Genomic DNA, 19,316 nt, shown 5'->3' with positions numbered 1-19,316 from the left:
GCATTACAGCCGTCTTCGGCCCAGCTTGCTTGAATCCTGATGGTGCAGTGAGCAAGGGACTCACATCTGAGCATACCCTTCCACGCTTATGGTGGACAAAACGATTCAGAAAAGGGGGTGGTGATGGACAGAGTATCTGAATTAAGCAGAACACTCGTACCCAGTCAACAGATCAGGGCTTGCTTGATCCATCACCGTTTTTTAGCTCACTGCACCATCCCAGCTCAGAACCTGGCTACATGCAAATTAGTCTGTCCCTGGCCCAATGCATCATGGGAACAGGGCAGACCAAACTACCAAGCCAATTCTTTTACTGAAAAGGAAACAAGCTTCCGGGGACCGTTTTCTGGCATTACAGCCGTCTTCGGCTCGGCTTGCTTGAATCCTGATGGTGCAGTGAGCAAGGGACTCACATCTGAGCATACCCTTCCACGCTTATGGTGGACAAAACGATTCAGAAAAGGGGGTGGTGATGGACAGAGTATCTGAATTAAGCAGAACACTCGTACCCAGTCAACAGATCAGGGCTTGATCCATCACCGTATTTTAGCTCACTGCACCATCCCAGCTCAGAACCTGGCTACATGCAAATTAGTCTGTCCCTGGCCCAATGCATCATGGGAACAGGGCAGACCAAACTACCAAGCCAATTCTTTTACTGGAAAGGAAACAAGCTTCCGGGGACCGGTTTCTGGCATTACAGCCGTCTTCGGCCCGGCTTGCTTGAATCCTGATGGTGCAGTGAGCAAGGGACTCACATCTGAGCATACCCTTCCACGCTTATGGTGGACAAAACGATTCAGAAAAGGGGGTGGTGATAGACAGAGTATCTGAATTAAGCAGAACACTCTTACCCAGTCAACAGATCAGGGCTTGATCCATCACCGTTTTTTAGCTCACTGCACCATCCCAGCTCAGAACCTGGCTACACGCAAATTAGTCTGTCCCTGGCCCAATGCATCATGGGAACAGGGCAGACCAAACTACCAAGCCAATTCTTTTACTGGAAAGGAAACAAGCTTCCGGGGACCGGTTTCTGGCATTACAGCCGTCTTCGGCCCGGCTTGCTTGAATCCTGATGGTGCAGTGAGCAAGGGACTCACATCTGAGCATACCCTTCCACGCTTATGGTGGACAAAACGATTCAGAAAAGGGGGTGGTGATGGACAGAGTATCTGAATTAAGCAGAACACTCGTACCCAGTCAACAGATCAGGGCTTGATCCATCACCGTTTTTTAGCTCACTGCACCATCCCAGCTCAGAACCTGGCTACATGCAAATTAGTCTGTCCCTGGCCCAATGCATCATGGGTTTCTTGGAAAATGAAATGAGCACACCGGGTTATGTGTACTGGTAAATCATGAATAAATTAGACATGTATTTTATAATAACTCATTTTCCACTCATAAAGATCTGATTGATGTTATTTATTCTTTATGCATCTTTTGATATCTCTTCTTTTTAGTTATATTTATAGTTTTTCTTATTTTCTTTCTTTTTTTCTTTTCTATTTTATCTTTTTCTTATATGTACTTTCACTTTTTTAGTTTACAAACCACATTTTTACATACAAAACAATAGGATAATTTCACATAAAATCTATATTCTTTAAAACCACATCATTCCTGTTTGAAACTTAATATAAACGCAGAAATAGTTCCTTCAACGCGCTTCGGCGGTCGCCTTCCTCAGGAAATCTGCCTTTGTTCTTTGCTATACCCGTGGCTTTATTATAAGGTCTTCTTGGCTTCCAATCAATTTCTTTGTAGCAATTATGCAAGATTTGGCATGGAACTGGGCTTTTTTATCTCTAGTCGGTTGTCATTGACCGTGGAACAGTATATCCCCGTCTTGTGTCCAAAGTGACAACACTACCTCTATATTATCCAATGGAGAGTTCTAGGTACAAACGTCACTTCCTTTATCTAGTTAGATTGATCCGTCAAGTATACTGCCTTTTTCAGTTATAGTCTGTTTTGATATCCGATTGCCCATAACGCTGTGCAGGTCTGTCTTTAGAATGACATTGTTATCTGACCTCAAGAAGTAAATATTGTTTACTTTTCTTTGTTGGACCAGTCTGACAGATTTTGCTTCTAGGTAATCCTGGATTCTGTTTCTTTAAATTCTTCTGATATTAAGATGGGAGAGGTCCTCGATGAGCCACCAGTTCAGGAATGGGTCTCAGAGACCCGGAGGTCAGAGAATTGAAACAGATACATCGTAGGACTGGGGCTCCTCGGATTTGGAGGCAGCTTAAGGAAACGAGGAAGCTTTTGGCGGCCTTGGATCTCGATCGGGCGGAGTATGCGGCACTTCGGCTGCGTCACACCTTCTATACTGGAGGTGATCGCTGTGGCAAATTGCTGGCTCACAAGCTTCGGGTGACACGCCAGAATCAGCTAGTCAAGGAAATCTTGGATCCAGCAGGGAACCTAGAGACGGAGGACGCTCGGATCGCAGCCGTCTTCCGTGATTTTTATAGGGATCTTTACACTGGAGACCCACCGGATGAGGCAGCTACGACTGCTTATCTAGATTCGGTTACGCTGCCATCCCTGGTGTCTTCGCAGTCGGAGTATTTGGATAGAGACATCCGGATAGAAGAGGTGATCTCTGCTATTGCCAGACTTAAACATGGCAAAGCGCCTGGCCCAGATGGCTTCACGGCCCTTTATTATAAAACCTTCTGCACATCTCTGGCCCCGATACTCACACATCTCTTTAACTCCTTCGCTGACCCCGGAGCTATTCCACCTGATTTACTCCGGGCCTCAGTCACAGTTATCCCTAAGCCTGGGAAGGATCCAAAATATTGTGGGTCCTATCGACCGATTTCTCTTTTGAACATCGATTTGAAGCTATACACAGGGATTTTGGCCGCACGCCTTGCTCTTCACTTGCCCGGTCTCATCGACCCCGACCAGGCAGGGTTTGTCCCTGGGAGACAGACAGTGGACAATACGAAACGGATTGTCCACCTTTTAGAGAAAGCTTCCCGGATCCCGGGTGAGTGAATGATGCTGGCGGTAGACGCCGAGAAGGCTTTTGATCGAGTCCACTGGCCTTTCCTGGAGCAAGTTTTAATGAAAGCCGGGATAGGGGACAAGTTCAGATCCATGATTCTTAACTGTTACAGGCAACCTTCAGCGGTAGTTCGGGTCAACGGGTTTACGTCTGCGACATTTGACATTGAATGCGTTACCCGGCAGGGCTGCCCGCTCTCACCTTTACTCTTTGCTTTATATATGGAGCCATTCGCTCAACGGGTGCGTGATAATCCTGCGATGGCCGGAATCCGGATGGGGGGCTTCACACACGCTATTAGCCTCTACGCGGATGATGTCATATTGTCCATTGATAAACCCCGGACGGCTCTACCGGCGTGTATAGCGGAATTGGACTCCTTCGGAGCGGTAGCAGGGTTTAAAATGAATATGGGCAAGTCGGTGGCCTTAGATGTCTACCTCAGGCCGGCTACCAGAGCCCACCTACAACATAGGTTTCCTATGCTTTGGTCCTTGGGTGCGGTACCTTATCTGGGGATTCAGATTGCGCCCACTCTGCCGGCCATGGTTTCAGCCAACTACCAAGCACTAGGAACAAAAATCAGGGACGAATTAGGGCGGTGGAATCGCAGGACGCTCTCCTGGCTTGGCAGGATAGCTGCTGTCAAAATTACGATTTTGCCACAAGTACTTTATCTTTTCAGGGCCCTGCCGCTCCAACCGCCGGTTGGGTGGATACCGCAACTACAGGCGGATGTCTCACACTTTGTTTGGCAAGGCAAGAACCCCAGAATGCGCAGAGCCCTCTCGCTGCTGGCCCCCAAGGCAGGCGGTTTGGGGGTACCGGATTTCCGCAAATATTTTCAGGCTGCGCAGCTCCGTTATCTAGTGGAGTGGAGTAGGTGGGAGTCCGATAAACATTGGCTCTTCCAGGACCAGGCGGTGGCGGGGAGACCCCTACAAGAGATTCCTTTCTTGCGCCGTCCTCATAGGCCTAAAAATCTCTACGCTTCTTTTATTACGAGAGTTCCCCTACGGGTATGGGACGCTACTAACATCCTATACGGTCTCACCACGTTCCCGTCCCCGCTCACGCCGCTAGTAGACAATCCAGATTTCACGCCAGGGCTAGAAAGAGGGGCGTTCACACATTGGAGACAGGCGGGGTGTCGAGCCCTATGTCATTTGTATGGTCCGGAGGGGGTGGTCCCCTTCTCCCAATTTCGCCAGGAGTTTTCATTACCGGAGAGCGGCAGATACCATCATATGCAGGCCCGCCACTGGGCCCTCCAGCCGCAAGTACGAGAGTCGGCTGATTGGCTTTTCCTTCCTTACGAAAAATGGCTGTTATCCCGCACATCAGATGCCAAATTGATCACAGATCTCTACAAGCTTCTGCAACCACCTGCAACACACAGTTATCACCCCGGGAGGGAGCGCTGGGAAAGGGAATTGGGGAGGACCCTAAGCCCTAAGGAATGGGAACACATATCTTACAGGGCACGGCACTCGGCATACCACATGGGGCTCTCTGTTAATCTGACCAAGGGCTCCACCTACTGGTATTACACACCTGAACGAGTCCACGAATTTGATCATAACAAGGAAGACACATGTTGGAGGGGGTGCGGGCACCGGGGGACACTCACACACATTTTATGGGAATGCCCGCTGCTGGACCCTTACTGGAAAGAAGTGCTGGATAATATTGACGCACACTTCGACATCGAATTACCACGCTTCCCTGCTTACACCTTATTGGGTCTTCCGAACGGCCTGATGTACCCCCTCAGATCCAGTAAGGGCAGACAGATTGCGATAGCCCTGGGCTCTGCAGTCCAGAACATTCTAATACACTGGCACACGGCTACGCTTCCGTCCACAACAGGTTGGCTCCATAGGCTGTGGCATGTGTTAGGGATGGAGAGGATGTCACTCACTGTAGCGGGGAATGTGAACCAATTCAGGGAGCTTTGGCGGCCATTCCATTCCCTATTGCTCACGGAATTTAGAGAACTCACCTGCCCTAGGTACCTCCGCCTTCTGCGGCTCCTGGGCCCAATGGAGCCTGCCTAATGCTTTGCTATTGGTCCCTTTTCCCACGTGAGGCATAGCTTGCTGTATTTTCCTTTTGCTTTGGGACAGTGCACTGGACGTGGGGTGGGAGGGGAGGGGGGAAGGGAGTTGGTGGAAAGGGAGGGAGTTGGGTAGTTGGGGTTCGGGGTGGGGGGTGTGGGGAAAGTAATTTCATATTGTGGCGAAACATGATGTACAATTCCATGGGGGCATGACCCGTTAGGATGATCTTGGCTGGAGATGCATTTGCACTTTGTGGGTCCTTTCCGCCCTACCGTATTGCTCTTTGATGATATGTCTTGTCCCAATGTGTTATGTTGAATAAAATGCTTTAAACCTAAAATCAGTACAATCATATAATGCTCATTAGGTGATTGCAAGTTCCCATTTGTATTATAATTAATTCATAAACAAATACATAAACTAATAAACAAATATGAATAAATAATCATAAATTGGCAGTACGTTCCATTATAGATACAAAAAGACCACAAATACTATACACAAAACTTAAATAAACCAATATACATTTATGACTTTTCATTTGGGAAGTTGGAAGGTTCCATGGGTTGGTATCTGGCAGCTTGGGCTTAGCTCACCTTCTCACAGCAGGTGTTTGCCTCAGCCTGCAGACCGTTATGAGAGGCACACCTGTGTTTCGGGTGGCATGGGTGCCATAAGAAAATATGACTCTTCAGACTGGGGTCCACGCAGACACTGCTGCACCTGGTGAAAGCTTTGCTTGCATTTGGCAGGTAGGGGTGCTGGATCTCACCATTTGGCAGGACACCATGTTACCAGTGATGGACAATGTCTTGGATTATGTGTGGTTGTGCACACGGTGAAGGCGCCACAAAAGACATGCATCGAATTTAGGAAAAAATATTTGGAGCAAAGATCAACAGTGCCCAATTGGAAATCCTGATCTTCGGCCCCTAGACTCTCACCTGAGACACCATGCCATTCCCCATAAAGCAGGAGTCTGGATTGGAGGTGATGGGGTGGGAGAGAAGACATGGGATGGACAACTGGCAAATACATTGAAAAAACTGAGACACTGGTGCCTGACAATCAAGGGGAAGACACTGCTTCACCAGAACCAGCCCTTGCTGGTGTGTTTCGGTTTATATCATAAGCTTGGCAGTTGCAGCAATGATCAGTAAAGGCCATCATATGAATAATCTGTTACTTCATCTGGAACTCTAAGTGTAAAGACAGAGGTGATGTTCAATACTCACATGAAGGTAGACAAAGGAGTGCCAGACATTGCCTCAATTCTGAGGTGGATCTTCATGTGCCACTGAATGAAGATGAAAGCCATGCCAGCTTCCTGCTGGCACGCTTCATCCGACTACCCCCATGAAGGCACCTCAGACAGATAGAGTGGGTGAACGCTGTTCCCTACAATTGAACCATTCCTTGGTATTATGACGAAGTAGAGAAGCCCATGGAGGTGTTAATACTGGAAACAGCAACCCCAGACTAGTGGACTCCAAAGGGCATCCAACAACAACAGTGGACCACATATGGCAGAAGGTAGCTTCCAGAAACCTGATCAACAAACACAAGGATATCACCTGGATGGCAATTCAAGTTCGACTACCAGTCAGAGCGTTTATGCATGCAAGAGGGCTCAACAATTTCAAATCCTGCCTGAGAGGATGCACTGCAGACAAGATGGTCTACGACCTCGTCGGGAGATCCGCCTATGACTAGGACCTGTTGAAGGATCTAAGTATGAAGCTTTAGGCCATCAAACCCTTGATAAACATCACAGCAGACTCTGTAATGTATGGTCTATTCCCAGGGGTGCATGCACTGAGAGACCTCTAGGGCTTCTGGAGGCACCTGTGCTATTTTAAATGCCCATAGGGCAGGGTGCATAGTCTTTAAGAAGTAAGACATGTATGTTTAATGTTTCACCTGTCCTGGCAGCGAAAAACCTCCAAAGCTGTTTTTCACTGTGCAAAGGCAGGCTTTCCCATAAGCTAACAGTGGTTTACACTAACCAATTTAGTATGTGCTAAAGTCAGTTTGGGGGCAGCTAGAAAAATTATTTAAGCACTAATTTAATAGTAATTTAAAATCTAAATTAATGGTCAAGTCAGATTTTATATCACTATTTTGGAAATTACAATTTTAGAAAGTTGTCATTTTCTGGCCTAAACCCAAAAGGCTTTTCTGGCAGTGACCATCTGTCATAAATACAAAAACTAGGGGTCATTGTTCCTAAATAGGAAAGGGGAAAAAGAGTTCTATCAAGGCTGGACAGGTTGAGAGGAACAGTCAACAAGACTGTTTCATGTTGCCCTCACACATCCCGAGGGATGTCATGCTTCATAGGTGTTTTTTTCACTTCAATGCCCTAGCGGTCCCCCAAAGGGTCACTTTAGCCGTTTGATGTGTGCAAGTGATGTCTAAGTGAGGTGGTGTTGAGTGTGCTGTGATGTGAGTTAAAACTGATTGGGGATATCACAGAAACTTTTAATACCTTGATTCCCTTGTCAGGTTAAAAACCTTCATAGGTTGGTGCTACTAATGGGGTAATATTATACCCTAGTAGCTTGACGTTTGCACCCTTGCCAGGGACAAGCACCGGTCAACATGTTCTGCGCCCCAAGTGGTCAAATAAGGATCTGTGCCGCTTCTTCAGGACAAAAATAATGTGTGAATTTTCCTACCCCACAAAAGTGTTGATACAAGTACCCTATGAGTAGTGCCTACTTGCCTTGGTGTTGGCTGTCCAACCTCAGACTGTGAAACGAGGTGCCCCCTTGGATGAGACAGAGGTGTCGCTCTCTGGCATGCTCAAGATCCCAGAGTGTGAGCCACTTGTCGCACCTACCCTGGTCCTCTGCTTCTCCCACAATGTGTGCATCTGTCACCTGACGGCCCCCCTGTGGTGAAACATGTATTACTCCCAGACAGGGGCCAAAGGTCCCTGGGAGTTATGCAGGGGAATCAACCCTTGACAGGATTACTTGTGCTATTCTCACCCCATTCTTGAGCCTCAAAGATGGCTACATTGACACTGGCAGATGAAGCTCACACCTAGGACTGCCTCCCTCATGTCGCTCTAGTTAGGCAGGCACCAAACTCAATGAGGGTAAAGGGACTGACCAAAAGTGGTTTAGGGGGTGATCAAAGATTTGACTTCCCCCCACAGACCGGCAGTGAGCAGAAAAGCGCACACCACAGACTTTTCCTAAGAACAGTAATGGATCTGTAGAGAATCAGGAGAAGGACTTCCTTGCTGTCTGAAGAACCTAAAGGAAAGCTCGAATAGCTTGCCTTCAACCCAGGACTCCAGAAGTGACTCCGAGGGTCAGTTGGTTGACCTTCTGTTTGAGCAACAAGGACACACCATCCTTCCAGAGGACGATTTCCTGCAACTTCCCAGCTGACCAGTACCAACTGGATCAGCCCTGGACCCTGCTGCTGGGCTTTGTTCAAGTGAGTCCTAATGCCAAGTGGTGCACTGTCCCCCAATTCCTGTCTCAGCTGGTGTTGGAGTGTACTCCTCCTGCCCCAAAACTGCAAGAAGTAGGAGTTATAAACTTTTTGCAAACTTTCTGCCTGGAGAACCAATGGAAACCGAGGTCATGGCCAAAGCCACAGCTGTCGATGACGAATTGCTGGTCAGTCTCGGCTTGCTGGTTTGCTCCACTGAAGGATATATGACTCCCAGAAATGTTTCTAAGTCCAAATGTAGGGGGCTCCATCGGGAACATGCCGAGCAGCAACCCGTCAATGTCAAGCCTTCCTGGGCACATACTTAGAGTCCACACACTCACAGCTTCGATGCCTCTGTCAACAACTGCACCAGGACCCCGCTCTTCATCAACCCGTCGTCATCAAGCTGCACTTCGTTCTCACCCCAACTAACACTCCAATTTCTCACAGATAGGTTGGTCTCAGCCTGAACCTTGTTAGAGAGGTCTGACTATTTAGATATTGCAGTATGTAAAGAGTATTACAGAGGCTGCCATGTTACAGGCTCGTAATGATTCACTTCTTTTCACTGAGGAGTGTAATCTTTGCCTTCTGATCTACTTTACTTGTGTCCAGCTTTCAGTACTGTTGAACATCAGATTCCTCCTAATACCCTTTGATCAATCCCTCTTGGACACCGAAAGACAAGTAATGGTGAGTCTGGTGGCTTAGTGGATGAATGCGTTTACTGTAGGGGACTGTGTTCAACCTCATGGTCATAGGTTAAAAGCCTGGCGGGTTCACTCAGTCTTTCATCTTTCTGAGGTCGATAAAATGAGTACCATTGAGTTGGGTAACAATAAACATGTGTTATTCAGCACCAGAAAAACTGTGCTGTGTGAAAGTGCACTTTTCTGCTCTAACTGAAACCTCCTCCTAAAAAAGTGAAGCTTGAAGACTCTCTCTTTGCACGGAATCTATTCAGCCTGTACATGGAAACACCCAGTGAACAATTTCACGATTCTGACATTTCCTCCCACCAGTATGCAGATAACACAAAGAAGTATGCTAGGTGTTGATGGAGCAGAGATTACCTCTGACGAATTAAATGACAAAAGAGATAATTATAACAACCTTTACACAAATGATGACAAACGTGTGTCGAGTTTTACGTTTCTGAAAATGGCATACAATTATAATTCAGAGACTGCATCATAAAAGCATGCAGATGGGAAAATAGTTTGAAACATATACTGTGCTAAATTCATTAGATATGACTCTTAACCAAGAACTAATGGGTATAATTCTTATGATTATAAATATGATAGTAGCTACACTAAAGAAAATGAATGTGTAGTAGATACATTTTCATGTGAAAAGTTGCAAACATTTTATCTCATGTTATAATGTGTTCACTGAAAATGACAAACAAAATGTAGGTGCTAATGGCGCAGGATTACCAGCTCAGTTTACCATACTCACCTGAGCCCATAAAACATTCACACCTTGAAGCGGTAATCCAACTATGCTTCCTGCCTATCAGAATTTTATTCACCTTTTAAATAAGGTAGCGTTTGACATTTACCTTCATAAAATAACCACAGACTCGGGTACGTTTTTAAACAATTTATCTATGCAATATTTTGTGAGTCAGGTGCCACAATAGTGAGATTAGGGACTTTGCAAGTATGAAATTAACTATTAAAGCATAAATCTTGCAGGACTTTAAGAGAATACCTTTAGACATTGGTACCTAGGAAGGGTGAGAAAGGGAATCGGCACAAGGACATACCACACAGATTAAATGTACCTAGAATGGTGCGAGGACCAACCCTGGCCATGGGCTGGGATAAGAAAGTGCTCCCGACTCATCAGGCGCCAACAGGACGGGTACGGGACAGGACATGCAACCTCTGCTAAGTGCAACGCCAGCGTCACACCCCTCTCTGTGGCTACTCTGGACCAGCCCTCTGAGGTCTGTGGCATCCACGATTCTTCTCCAGCATACGTTGGGTCAGTGGCAGGTCTGTAACAAGTCGGACAATCTAACTAACTGAACCTACCTTAGTTATACAATTTTTCAGGGTATTTACCACCCCCCAGTGTTGCAAATTTGTGTATTCCCTTCATTTGATTGGCCAGAAAGGCGAGGAGCGGGGGAGCGCGGCTTGGCGCCCATGGGGTATGGCGGCTCTCGGATGAGGCTCCAGACGCGATTCGGAGGTTTACCGTATACAGTTTACCCACCGCGCCAAATATACATTTTAAGCGCATTTGAGGAGTCCGGGACCATTATGCGGCATTCGGTGATCTCGCAGCTTTGACAGAAAGGCTGCAATTGTAAGTTAAGTCTGGCTCCCAGCGCCCCGATATTGCGGCCGCCATTTTGGTTTCATTATCGGCTCATGGAGGTCACAGGTCACGGAGCTTTACGAACTGGCTGCTATCTTCTTCAAACAAATTCTAATTCTCCCTCAACACTCTGGATTTCTCTTAAGTAGGAGCGACTGACCTCATTCTGATGCCCAAGGAAATGTGGTAAGCTTTATATCTACCTCTTTGCTGATACTTGCTGAGGAGAATTGTCATGGCAGCCATTTTGTATTTCCCACTATTATTGTTATTGTTATTGTTATCTGGGTTTTATATCGCGCCAAATCACCGTCAGGTCTCAAGGCGCTTCTGACAGATACAGCAACAAGAAGTAGGATGAACAAGAATGCAGATGATTGGCCTAACTTACAGAGATGCAAAAGCGTCTCTGAATAGAAGTGTCTTCAAAGATTTTCTAAAGCAGAGGAGATTAGGCTCTGAACGAAGGGCCTCAGGTAGCTTATTCCATATTGTAGGGGCTTGGGCTGAAAAGGATCTACCACCTTTGGTCGCCATTTTAAAGCGCGGACATGACAGCAATTGGGAGTTGGAAGATCTTAAAGCTCGCTTGGGGTTATACACTTCAAGCCTCTCTTTTATATAGGCAGGCGCCTGCCCATAAATTGCCTTATGGGCAATGCACAGGCTTTTAATTTCCACCCTTTGCTTTATAGGGAGCCAATGTAGCCTATGCAGTAAAGGGGAAGCATGGGTCTGTCTGGGTGATCTAAAGACTAACCGTGCTGCATCATTCAGGGTGACCTGTAGACGGTTGATTACATTTTTTGGTAAACCTAGATATAATGCGTTCCCATAGTCTATCCTGGAAACTATTGTTGCCGAAACAATGGTTCGAAGCATGTTTGTAGAAAGTAAAGGGGCTAACTTTCGCAACTGCCTAATCAAGTTGGTACAAGATCCAACAACGGCGGATACTTGGCTGGTCATTGAAAGCTCCTGGTCGATCTTAATACCAAGGCTCTTTACGCTGGGGCATGGCTTTGGGGTCGGTCCAAGTTCTTGGGGCCAGAACAGATCATTCCAGGGTGAGGTGGTGGTTGAAACTACCAAGACCTCCGTTTTATCTGGATTGATTTTTAGCAGATTCGTCGTCATCCAGCTCACTGTAAACCGCAGTATATTTTGGGCCATGGACTGAGCCGATGTTGTATTATCGATACTCAGCAACAGCTGAGTATTGTCGGCATAGTTAAAGACTTTACAGCCCATGTTCACCAAAGAGTCTTTCAGTGGCTGCAGATATAAGTTAAACAGGAGTGACGAGAGTGCGGACCCTTGCGGGACTCCACACTCCAGGACGCCCACATCAGATACACGATCTGCTAATTGGATCCTCTGCATCCTCCCTAGCAGGGAAGACGTTAGCCATTGGAGGGCCTGTTCTTTTATCCCAGACATAGCCAGTCTGTCCAGGAGCAATGCATGGCTGACAGTATCAAACGCCGCTGAAAGGTCTAAAAGTATCAGGGCGCTTGTTTTTTTTACTGTCAGCCATGCATCTGAGCTCATCCAGCACCGAAAGCATTACTAATTTGGTGCTATGGTGGGCACGAAACCCCGCTTGCCGCTCCTGGAGTAGATGACATGATTCCAGGAAAGGTGACAATGATTTTAATACATGCTGTTCCAAAATCTTAGACAGGAAAGGCAGCTGGGATATTGGCCTATAATATTTCAAGCTGGTTGGATCAGCCCCTGGTTTTTGTTATCAGGGGTTTAACACGTGCCTCTTTAAAGCTAGCTGGTAATAGTCCTGTAGCTAATGAGTTGTTTAAGAGGTCTAGGATCTGGTCCTCCAAAATGGGAAGTGCCAGCCGAAAGATTCCAGGGGGGCAGGGGTCTGCAGGGGAGCCTGACTTGGTGGAAATGGCAAGCTGTCTGAGAGTTGTAGAATATATACTAGGGAATCTAGAGATAATAGAGTTCGAAGGAATTTGGGGGGCCAGTGGAATGGTAGGCATATTTGGGATTTCTTTCTTAATATCTGACAGGATGGTTGCCACTTTTTCGAGGAAGTAGCCTTGGAAGGTGTTGCAGTCTATCACTGTATCTGCCTTTTCTTCCTTCTTACTTAATTCTTTTAAAATTTTGAAGGTTTCTTTCTGGACATTTACTGCATTTTTTATGCGGGTTTCATAATAGTCCTAGTTACACCGGTTGGTGAAGTTTAAGTTATTTTCTCATGGTCTTCTGGACTTTTTTACTCAGGCTTTCAACAACATGCGTGCCTGTGTATATTATTTACCCCAATGCGACCATGCTGATACAGTACATTAAGTCAAGGAGTTGTGTATTTTCAGAAACTTTCTTTCTCACTGTTTCACTTTTTCTCCTCACTCCTCATTTCACGTTTGCCCATGCAGAGCACATGATACATTCCTATATGGTTTACATACAGATGCCTGCACGTCTCCTATCGATAGGGTGATTTCATGCTTGCCAGGTCTAGTTACACCTGTGTAATTGCCTACTACAAGTGTCTTTTGTAACTTATGGGCAGACTCAAAGGAACTCTTTCTGTGAATTCCAAACCAAAGCATATTTTTGTAAAGAATTCAAAACTTTTTTCTGAATTTTCTAAATTAGAGGATACTTTGGCTCTTTTATTATTGAGTTCTGAGGCAATGATAGGCTCTAATCCTGCGTCCTCAGGGAAGGTACTTACCAAGCGCCTGAAAAAAGATCCTCCGTCGCCACCTAAAGCGGTATCTCCGGTCTCCATGGAGCTGTTGCTAGACTAAATAAAAGCACTCCGACCCTTTGTGGAGGAAACCAATTCTAAGATACAGATTCTTACCGATCAATGGTCTCAACTTGATACAAGGCTAGCGACAGTAGAAAACAGCATGTCATTTATGGGAGATACTTTCAATACTGTAACTCAACTCAAATCACAAGTCTCTTTGCTTCAGAAACAAGTTAAGGACCTTGAAACTCAAAATAGGCGGAATCATCTTTGCATTTATGGTTTGGCAGAGGGAGTCGAAGGAGCGGACTCTCTCACGTTCTTCAAGACCTTCCTCCCTAAATTGCTTCATCTACCAGAGGATACAGTTCCTAACATACAGCGAGCCCACAGACTGGGTTGTCCTTCATCTAATGCTTCATCTTCTCAATGACCGAGAGGAGTCATCCTATACTTTTTGGAGTATACAGATCTCTTAAAAGTTTAAGTAGCGGTCAAATCAACTCAACGAATAACTTGGTCCGGATCCACGTTGTTTTTTGTGCAGGACTACGCCAAGGCAACTGCAGACAGGCGTAGGGCATTTTTCAGCATGCGAGCTGATCTTCGTTCAATGGGGGCCCGCTATGGCCTCTTTCACCCATGTCTCTTCAAAGTAACATACAATAACAGAACCACAACGTATGAAGATCTGCTGCGCTTACAAAGCTTCATCAACTCCTGCAAGACGGATACCATGGAGGCATCAGGATCTTAGTCATGCTTGTTGCTTAACTAATTGTTTTTCCTCTTTTTCCTTTCAGGTTTAATACACTTTGTTTTATTCTTTGCAATGTTTTACAATTCGAATTCACTTTTCTCTATTTATAAAAATTCCAGCCGGTTTTAGAACATACTACGTTTTCTGTGAGTCTTAGAGAGCTCCACAGTATATGCCAAATTATCAAGTAAGATAATCTATTCTGCTTCACCATGTTATTCTATGTTCCATTGTGGGTTATGTTCTTTGTTTATCAGCTGTTGTTATTTATTTTCACAGATATCCCTCCTCTGGAATGTTTCCCTCTGCATCTCATCATGTGGTCTTGCCTGGTTGTACTGTCTGCTCCATGTGGTTCCACCCTTCCTCCCATTCTGTATTACCCCCCGCATCCACGTTCCCTTTTTGTAGGTATTTTATTCGTTTTGTTCCTTGTTATTCGTTTTGTCATGCATTTTCTTGTTATCTTCTCTTTTGGTGTCTCTAAGTTTGTAATTACTCACTTCCTTGTCATTCTTTCTTTGCATTACTTAACTATTATACTTCTTTTCCTTTGTAGTACCAATGCTACTCTTTATTCTTGGTTTAAATTATCAGGCTTTCGTATCGTCCTTCCTCTTGTGTCTGAGCTAACTATTTTTCTTCCTCCTTTCTCTTTATATATTTACTATGATGCTTTCAAGGAATCGGACATATATGTCATATTTCTTATACCTTTTCTTTTTCCTGAAATTTTGTTTTTTAAACTAATTTCGTGGAACATTAGGGGATTAAATTATCCTACTAACCCATCTAGCTAAATTAGATTCTGATATCGTTTTTTTACAAGGAGCGCATCTTACAGAAGTCGAATCTTTAAAGTTAAAAAGAGGTTGGGTAGGGGAATTTTTCTTTTCTCAAGGGGATGAAAAACGTAATGGAGTCATGATACTTTGTCGGATATCACTTCCAGTTAAACTCATATCACAAGACTCGGATCCTGATGGTAGATGATTAAATGTCAAACTTTTTCTTAAAGGTGTTCCTGTTTTTCTTCTTAATGTGTATGCACCCACTGGAGGTGATACTATTTTTTGGCATGCCCTAGCTAAGCAAATTACTCATTGCATAGAAGATAATTTTATATTGGCCTGCGACTGTAATCAGATTTATGACCCGTTTTTGGACAGATGTTCCAAAGTTTCTTTTGTCCCCAACAAGCCTCATAAATCTTTTGTTCACACAATTACCCAGCATAAGCTCCTTGACGCATGGCGTTTGTGTAATCCGGTTTCCAGAGAATACACTTTTTATTTGCTAGCAAACTCAGTCAAGAATAGACTATATTTTTGTCTCACATAATATCTAGCAAACTGTCACATATGCAGAAATCGGCCCTATTCTCTTGTCAGACCATGCCCCTGTCTCAATTGTATTAGACATACTGCCTAAAATTAATGCACCAGAAGGTGGTGTTTCAATAGTTCTCTCCTCCTAGATCCAGTTTTTACAACTTCTTTTATTGCCTTTTTCAATTAGTACTTTGCTTTAAATCACAGTGAGTCCTTGTCATTCTCAACTGTTTGGGATGCTTTTAAACCCTCAGCAAGGGATTCCATTATTGGATATGTAGTTAAGAAACAAAAAAAGTGCACAACATTACAAATGGTCTCCTTCTTGACATTGAGATTGGAGCATAAGTACTACACATCACACTCGAAAGAATGTTTAACAACTCTTATAAATGCTAAATTGTAATTTAACAAGAAATCCATGGACAATGCCTCATTATATCTTTTAAAGTCCAGTGAAAAATGTTATGGAGGCAAAAACATAGCAGGGAAAATACTGGCTAATTATTTTAAAATCCATCACAACAAATTGAATATTGAATCTATATATGACAAACATTCTCTTCTAAAATTTAAAGATGCTGAGATATTGAATGAGTTTTCTCTTTTTTGTAAATTGTTATTACACCTCCGAAACACATCCTACAGACCAATCACTGTCACACATTTTCTTCAATATCCAAGAAACCCAGCGTACTCCCGTTGACCTCTCCTCTTTAGAAGTAGACCTAACACAGCAAGAACTCCTCAAAGCACTCCAACGTCTTAAAAAAGACAAAGCGGCTGATCCAGATGGCCTCACTGTCGAATTTTATCTTCACTTCTCTAAACTCTTAATGCCCAAATTATTTGCCCTGGTAAACTCTTTTTGTTCACTAAATAGTTCCTCTGGCTCTTTCTCAGAAGCGTATGAAACCTTGCTCCATCAGTGCTACACGAATATACTTAAATGCGCCCACGTGAAACTTTATTAACATGTAGTATACATATATATATATATATATATATATATATATATATATATATATATATATATATATATATATATATATATATATATATATATATATATATATATCTAATTACAAAGAACTCCTTCTGGGAACCGCAGCCCATGGAGGGTGGCGCGCTTACCGGCGGAGTCGACCGGTTACCAATATAACAAGTTCCAAGCAACACAGCGCATACTCAGGTAGAGACGGTATGATGATCAACAAAATAGGGATTTATTCACTCCTTAAATCCTCCGTGACCCGTTTCGACTGGTATACGGTCTTGATCACACCGCTCAAAACACGTCACAGAGGATTTATGGAGTGATTAAATCCCAATTTTATTGATCATCTCACCGTCTCTGCCAGAGTGAGCACTGCATTACTTGGAACATATATATATATATGGCTATATATATTAATTTCAGAATGTATCGAAAATTCTGACTTTTTGATAGCCCATTGAGCTTTTGCATCAAATACACACATCAAATAACGTTAATTTGTATATATTTTGTATACACTAACAACATGTGTGTTTTATCTATACCGCAAATAGTTCTTTTTCCTAGTCTTTTTGCTGGGACTGTACATAATATCTTATTATTCCATTTTCCTATTTTGCTATTCCATCATTTTTTTGTCACCTACACGGGCACAAACGCATAGGAGCACTTAGTTAGAGGTGATCAAGTCACATTAAGTGTACATATTTAGGCACTTATAGTTTTTGTACATATTTGTATATAGGTCTTAATATTTATGACATGTGTAAATTCATGAATTATGAATTTTAAATAAATATTGAAGACATTAGCTCGTGGGCATTACACTATTTAGCTGTCACCTACATGTATCATCTCATGATTTAAGGCTTTAACGTTCAAATTTTTGATACTGAATTGCGAATTTGTACTATTTGCACTGGGCACTTTATATCTGTCTTTCGGACTACTGCATTCAGGCAGAGATTTTTTCAGTACTAATTACTTTTATAGCCCGCAGGTCGGGTGTTTCTGCATTCAAGCAGTTATGATATTCTGGAAGGCCTGTATAGAGATTGGTGCAATAATGTCAATTGGGAAAAGGACAATGTTCAAAAATGATGTATATACATTTTTGGTTTTTAACATTACGACTGATTTCACATGTGTTTATAATATGTATTTTTGTATATATTGCATTTTACACTGTATGCTCATATATATTATCTTTTGTATGACACTATTGTGATTTGTGATTACACTACATTTTCAGTCGTCTGTATTCCCTTTTCTATGGTTGCACCCATTTCTATTTCTTTGCACTGAGTCATGTGATACTCAACAGGAGGTGTGGCCCTTAGGAAGGGTCAGGGGAAAAAAAAGCATATAAATGTGAAGGCGGACTGTTTCAAAGGTGTGTGAACAAGAGTACCACGTACTCGAAACGCGTCACTTGAAGGGTCTTTAATAAAAATATCATCCTGCCTGCAAAACGTGGGGTCTGCCTTCTTCTTTCACCGCGATGCCAGCGCGGAGGTTCGAGGATTTGTGCTACATATATATATATATATATATATATATATATATATATATATATATATTTATTTATTTTTTTTTTCTTTTTTGTTTTTGTTGAATAAACTATAACAACAAGGATTGATATGCCTTTTCCTATATGTGTAATGATGACACTCACAGAAAATGTAATGAGTACCCTGTACTTCCATTATTTAATTATGACCAGATTGAAATGTTTATTAATGTATCTTCTTTTGAAAGTAATATGTCAGTCTCCCTATTAATGTGTGATCCACAATTTAACATACTCTTGTCACATATTAGCCATATTTCATGTAGGGCTCATTTTTATTCTCCCTTTCTAGTGAAATCATAGACTGAATATTTCGAAGCGCATGGGCAAACTCACAAAACTTGCAAATCATATTTGAAATGATAATTGTTTCTGTTGACATCCTTTGAACTGAACAGTTTGATTATAATAAATATTGCAAGATTTTACAACAGCTGCTTGAAAAAATGCATTGTTGAACTTTGACCTATTCTTTCTAAAGTGTCCCATTGTTTGACTTATCCAAAACCTACATGACTTAAGGAAACTGTGTAATCAATTTATTTAATCTTTCCAGTTTGTATCTTCTTTCCTGCTACATCACCCTCATCTCATTTTAGACTGACCAATGGAACTTAGTGGTCTGACATTTTTTGGTGATGCCAGGGGGTGTCACACCCGAAACCTATGGAGTCTAATTGTTCAAATTTTGGGGATTGGCAGCAGCTGGAGCCTGGACTTCCAAGGATAGAAGAAACTTGTGACGTAACACTGCAATATGCTGCCGACCGGTGTGCTAGCGCAAATTGAACCTTTTCAGCTGAAGGGTTCACGTCATGCTACTGTGACTTGGCTGTTGCAGCGACAGACAGAGGCAGATTTCTGTCTTGACAAACTGGAACTGGCTACTTGGATCTTTGCTGAGCTTTCCGGAGGGTCTGTGTAAGGCTCATCTGATTTCCTGTCTCCTTTCGACACATACACTATATGAGTCTGAATCTGCATCTGCTGAGGAAGATTTTCCCCTGGTCATTCTTTATATTCTCTTTAAATCTCACCGGCTTGGTATTATTAATTACATC

Source organism: Lissotriton vulgaris, chromosome 9 (genome assembly GCF_964263255.1).
Source record: "Lissotriton vulgaris chromosome 9, aLisVul1.2, whole genome shotgun sequence".
Lineage (NCBI taxonomy): Eukaryota > Metazoa > Chordata > Amphibia > Caudata > Salamandridae > Lissotriton > Lissotriton vulgaris.
This window is presented reverse-complemented; position numbering follows the sequence as displayed.